Source organism: Diadema setosum, chromosome 5, assembly GCF_964275005.1.
Source record: "Diadema setosum chromosome 5, eeDiaSeto1, whole genome shotgun sequence".
NCBI classification, from domain to species: Eukaryota; Metazoa; Echinodermata; class Echinoidea; order Diadematoida; family Diadematidae; genus Diadema; species Diadema setosum.
In genome coordinates this window covers 32,844,476-32,851,388 of record NC_092689.1, presented here as the reverse complement: position 1 = coordinate 32,851,388, position 6,913 = coordinate 32,844,476, and positions in this window count along the sequence as shown.

Here is a 6,913-nt window from a genome sequence, read left to right as displayed (position 1 = left end):
GATTTCATTACCGATTCATGATTGTTTCTATTGATCATTATTGTACTGATGTAAAAACCGATTACGAGTCTGTACCCACAATATCACTGTTAATAAATCGCCTGAACAGTAGTTGATGGTTTCTTTTGTGCGATCATTCTCAGAGTGATTTTGGTCGTAACACGATCGCCAGCGAAAATGGTAGTGAGATAACTTAAAAACTCACAAAGGCATTTAGACAATAGGCGATCAGATGGAGACATAATATTTTATTTTTGTTATATGTTTGGGAAGAGCGATAGTGAAATGAATTCAAGGACATTACCTATTCTAGCTAATGCACTTTGCTGTTTGTGATACGCCGTCCTTGTGAGCTATTCCCGCATCCACCTGAAAAACATGTTTATGCCAAGACTGCTTGAAGAGAGAACGACAACTTCCTAATTATGAAGTTTATTTTGATTAAATTTACATATTCAATATGTCCTACAAATTTGGTAATTAGAGGTGGCTACAATGAATTCGGGGTGGAACAAAATACGTCATTTGGTGAGACCCTCCCCCCCCCCCACCAAATAAATAAATAAATAAATAAATGATAGGGTGTCAAACATCTTTTGAAAAATGCACTGATGTAAGCACAGCGTCTTTTTGCCTAGAAACGAATGCAACAAAATGGGGGCACAACCAGTACTTGTGACAACACATTTTGGCCAAAAGTGTGGGAAATTTCTTTCTTGCCAGTCGTATTTACCTGGCTTGTGTTGGCAACCAAATTTACAAGCCCACGCATTTGTGGGAGACAAGAAAGGGGGAAAGAAAGAAAAAAAATCTCAAGAAAATAAACAGCAACGATAAAGCACTATAAAGCAAGTGTCCATTGTGACAAGCGAGAAAACGAATAACAAGCAATTAAAGGATGTGGTTGCTGAAACTTTTGCAGGAAACTAATGCCTCCAATGGGCAATTAGCGCTGTACCTGTATACACGTGGTTTGCATTGTCTACACGAGGCCTGTGTTTTGTCATGTGGAAATGTACGAGAGAAGAGGCTGTGGTTCAATTTTCAGTTGTCAATACCCATGATTCCTACAATCAATGTCCCGAAAGCTACTTCTTCTTTTTTACCTTATTATCAATGACAATTCACTCTAACTTTGGCTCGTTTCTTTCTATTTTTTTTTTATATACTACATTCAACAGACAGAGGAAAACTTTTCTCTACATTGAAAGTTAAGAGAAAAGTAAAACTTGTAGTTTTACTGGTTTGAAATAATGACCTTTGCAGTAAAAGGATTTTGTATTATTTGTTTATTGTTTAGCACAACCTTTCAGCAGAAATCTAGCTGACCCTTGAATTAATGTGCCACGAACTAATTTTATGGTGTTTAGTAATACAATCACTTGTTTACCTGGCTCAATTTCAATCAAAGGAGTAAACTTACAACAGACAAATTTAGTTAAATTTCTTGGCCTTTATTGATTGTAAATTATCTTGGCAGGAACAAGCAAATCATTTATGTAAGTTACTATCAAGAAATTTGGGTGTTATACAGAAGCTTAAGCATGTTTTCCCCAAATATATATTACGTAACTTATATTCGACTTTGTTATTGCCGTATCTTCATTATAGCATACTGGCCTGGGGAATTGTTCCAAAATACGCCTGGAGTCTATCTTCAGAATACAAAAGCGAGCTATAAGAATTATCAAGTGTACCAATTATTTAGCACCGACAAGCCCACTGTTCAAAAGTAATAACCTCTTAAAAATTTTTGATATATATTCTTATTCCCTTTGGATATTTATGTACCAGTTAACTAAAGACGAATTACCTTATGCTTTCACTCCCATGTTTGTAAAAAATAAAGTTATACATTCCTACCCTACAAGACAGGAAAAATCATTTCACTTTTCCCCAGTGAGAACTGCATTGCTCTTAAAACAATAGTACATACAGGTCCGACATTTTGGAATAGCCTTGACTCTGACATCACTGAATCGTTGTCACTGAATTATTTTAAACGTAAACTAAAAAAATCCCTTGTGCAGGTTTATATCTAATGATACAACATGCAATTTTATTCGAACTCCCTCTTCTTTATTAGATTCGTTGTTTATTATATGTATTCCAGGTTTGCTTTTCGTTTTTTTTTTTTTTTACTGAGTTATTTATGTCAAGGCTATTCCTGAATTAATGAATCATTATGTATCATATGCATTTTTGCGCATTCCTACAGTTACGTAACTGTGTTGCTCGGGTGACTAGGAGTCTTGTAAGCGCAATACAGGTGGCTACTTTGTATTTCGCTATGCTCTCGTATATTAAATATTTATTTCTTTCTCTTGCTCTTTTTGCTCTTTTTTCTTTTACGTCCCTTTCCTTCCTTTCCTAGTTTTCGTTACTAGAAGTACTGTTTAAGAAGACCAACACTTTCATCTATACAGGGACCTATACATTACAAGCTTTGCTTTTTAGTAGGTCCCCACATTTCATGTTTGTTAAATTATCTTCTCTTGTATTCTTTGTAATTACGACGCTATGTTCAATCTTACGTTCAATCGATCGTATCATGTTATTTCTGTTTTGAGATGTGGAACAATAAATCAAATCAAATCAAATCAAATCAAACTGCTCCTGATTGTGTTCGTCCGAACTTCCTGTGTAATTGCAAGTGAGTCTGAAAAGACGAAGTAAAATGTTCTCAGCACAACAATGAATATTTTGATACAAATTGGACGAAAATAAGGAAGTAATGACATTTAGAAGTTTCGTTAATTTATAGGAAACGGTTCTTGAAAAGTAAATATGATTATGCAGATGGTGAAGTGATGATGTCATCCCCTCACAACTTGCCATACAGTTTGTGTATACATAAAACTAAAAAAAAAAATCCAATTTTTCATTCAAACGCAATTATGCCACAGTTTTAAACCCTAGTAATATCTAACTGATCATTATTCTGAAGTTATTCAGTCAGGAATAACATTATGTTTTACATTTCAATAACAAAAACATTGAATTTTTGTCATTTTTTGTCACAATTTCATAACTTCTCTAATTTGTGCCGGATTTTGATCAAATTTGACTGTTGTATACTCTTAAGATTCTACATTTTCTTAAGCAGACGAACCTATAACTGGACTGAAATCCTTCTTTAAGGGCAAAAAGATGGGCTCGCTTGAATACTGAGAGCTCATGGTTTCAAGGCCAGTGGCGTTTCAATATGCAAATAGCACTAGCCAGTGAGAACACACAGACAACATAGCTAAAAATACTAAGAGTAAAACACCGTATAATTTGAGAAAAAATAATAGCTGACAGCTCGGTTACAGGCTGAAAGTTTTCCTTTCCAAAAGGCACCCCAACAAGTATCTAACCAAATTCTTAGTCAGGATAATCTATTCATTCAATAATAGGATTGATAAATCAGTCTGGAGATAAATACGCCTCTTATAGACCACGATACACGCCAAATTCAAAGATGATATTCAACTTTCACACAAACGCAAAAAAAAAGAAAAAAGTTTTAAGTTGAAATGGAGCTGCAGCTTGGTTTGGCGGTAACATATGACAACTTTTTTTCTTTTCTTAACTTCAGCATTTCTTCTATTTTTTTTTTGTTAAGTGCATATAATAGTTATTATAGCTATTATAGCTATAGCTAGTTATGGCACTGCTTCTTAGTTTATCCATGATGACATTTAATTGATTTGAACTAATAAAAGCGTGTGCGTGTGTGTACGAATGAAGGGAACTTCCACTATTTTTTTCTGTCATGCAGTGTTTCTGTTGTTGTTGTTGTTGACCATATTAAAGTATATGGAAACATTTTAGTTAAATGTTCAGTCAAGGCAAGTTGCCTTCCAAAGTTTGTTGCTGCCTGTTGTTATTGTTAATCAAATTAGTTGTGTAACAGTTATCGACTGATGATGTCATAATCTTTGTTTAAAAGATTTTTATTTTGTGTGTGTGTGTGTGCGCATAAAGTAATCTAAAGAAATTAGCACAATTAAAACTACAATAATGTATATGGAGTATATCTGTAAATTCTTTCAGCCACATAAAAGTGATTATCAGGGTATTATAGAACAACATGAGTCAACATGCACTTACATTGCAATGGTTCTGAAAGTTTCTACAGAACAACAGACTGTAACAAAAGGGTGACCACCCAGCGATCATTGAGCTACATCTTCAGCTCCAATTGTCCTTGAGAAAAGCTAAGATTAGGACCACAATCACTTGAGTGGGAGGAATCGTACATTGAACACAACTTACTCGCGGAAGTGGTATTGTCTGTTTATGCCGTTTTCCACATAAATCGAAAAAAAAAAAACACTATTTCTTTCTTTTCTTTTTCCATCGGGTCTTACCAAAATGTCAGCGTACGGATCAATCCATCAAACAATTATCTTTTAAAGAGGGGGAAGTGGTAAGCCTGTGGAAGAACGGCTAGAATCTAATCCCCTCCGTGTCTCTCTCAAACTCTATAAATAGCATGAAGGTGGACCCCTTTTTTTTTAATACTTTCGATGTCTTTCCCTCTTCTACTTATTCTATTTTGTTTCTGTCTTCGGAATTCACTTTCAAAACATCCGCTCCTCACAGGAATTGAAACAAAAGCAAGTCAGACCGCACGGTAAACCGCCACCGGTTCTGCAGCCGTCTTTAATGAGACCTCCTTGATTACAGTAGATTCTGAATGCCGTTGACCGATCGTGTATAGCTTTAAAAAAATATTTACGCTCTGGGCTGGTTTGATCTGATTTAGATTCCAGTTTTAGCCTGTTGATTAAGGGCCTATTGTCTTCCAGGGATCCCTTCCCAGGCAAGAAAATCATGCGCGTGTTAAGACAAACAACCACTACTAGTAATTACAAGAAGAAGCATCATATATATATATATATTTAAATCTTTGTCTATATGTTTGTCTGTTTCCTCCTTTGTTCGTCTGTCTTTATTGCAGTAATTGTTTACGTCATCGCGGATGTCTGAATATATTCCATGGTCCTTTGTTGCAAAGGGGTTGTCTTGATCAGTCTCATGCTGTTGGAGTAGGTGAATGGTTGTGTTAAAGGGATGGTACAGTTTTAATTGAGATGGGGCTTCAGGTTTCCAACATTTTATGATGATTATCTTTTGATATAAAATGAAACCTCTTCTGAAATGATCATAAAAGAGCATACAATTCTAAGAGGAATTCAAAATTCATTTGATGAAAATCGGTTTTGAAGTGGCTGAGATAAATCCAAAACAAAGCGATACTAATAAAAGGTTGGACCCACCTTTTATTAGCATCGCTTTGGTTTACTTTGTTTTTGGATATCTCAGCCATTTCAAAACCAATTTTCACCAAATAAAACTTGAATTTCTTTTTTCTTTGTATGATTTTTAACATTTCATAGAGTGGTTTTTATAAATATCTCGCAAAAAGTTCGAAGCTGAATTCTCATCTCAACCAATACTATATCATCCCTGTAACCTTATTGCCTATGATTATACGGAAACGCGGTAGCCCTGGTAGAAAGTCTATGAGAATTATTTTTAGAATCTCGCTGCTGATGGGCTTCACACGTTTATCTCTTTGCTAATGACTTCGAACTCCTTCATGTTCACCTGTTGTTGTTGCTTTTTTCTTAAACATGATCTTCTTCACTGTGTCCGTTTGCTTTCTCGATGGGCTTAATATCGTAAGTTTCTCTTGACAGAGGGTCTGAAATTTTCCTGAAGATGGTAAAACATCGAATTCAAAATAAAAACTCATTTAGCGTTCAAGTTGGCTCAGATAAATTATAGGAAAATTTCTCTAACAAACGAACCGCTAAACTTGAAGATCAGACATGAAGAAGATTGTGGAATTCAAGACGTCCCTTGTTTTCCTGTAATATTGCTACAAAATACCAATACACACGCAAATTAGATGAGATAATGATGCAATGGGCTCACAAGTTTCCTACTGACGTACACGCAGATCCTCACTAAATTACTCCTCTTGTGAAATTTAATAAAAAAAAAAGCATGCATCTCATCTTTCACGCATGAATTTATCCCAAGGGTTACGCTATTGAGCAATGGTGTAGCTTTTGAGGGAAGAGTGGTAGTAGTAACTGACGTGTTATTGGCCCGAAATTGTTATATTTTGCAATATCTTTCCGTACAAACATGAGAGTCGTAAGACGATAACTTGATCCCTCTGATAATTATGTATAATTTGTATATATTCAGTATAGTTATGTTTAGTTTCATATAAACAATTGGTGTAAGTTCTGATTCATCCAGGTAACGTTCAATAAAGGTATAAAATTAAATCAATTCATCTGGACTAACTGTTTTAATTCCGAGAACAGTTTCACGTCCGACCTTCGACGCTTGATCAGCTTCCATTCTTCCATTCACGGATGAATTAATTTAATGTTGTACCTTCATTAGTTTCGTATAGGATTGCGGATAATATCAACTGAAACCAACCACACAAACAATGTTTTCTCAAACAAAGAAGCTGTCATACTATTGTAGCTTTCAAGAAACTGTGATAACCTTGATATGTAGCTTACTTATGGTGACATCATTATTTACTGAACATACAAAAAACATTCAGGAATATATGCTTGGTACCCATAAATACAATTTTTCGTGGAAAAAAAGATTTGTCTAAGTTTGATGAAATCTCTACTACTCCTAATGTCTATGTTTTTGTATTTATGATTGTTTTATTTGTCAAGAATACAATATACAAATGAAAATATAATAATACAGAGACTTCTACGAAAAAATGAAGTTCTACAAACAAATTCAATAAATCATTTGATACAAATTACAGTAAATTGGTGCATTTAAATTTCTCTTCCATGACATGTTCCTTGTTCCAGGATTAGTAACGAAAAATATACATAATGTTTGATGAGATAACAGCCCTTCCCTCATGACAAAG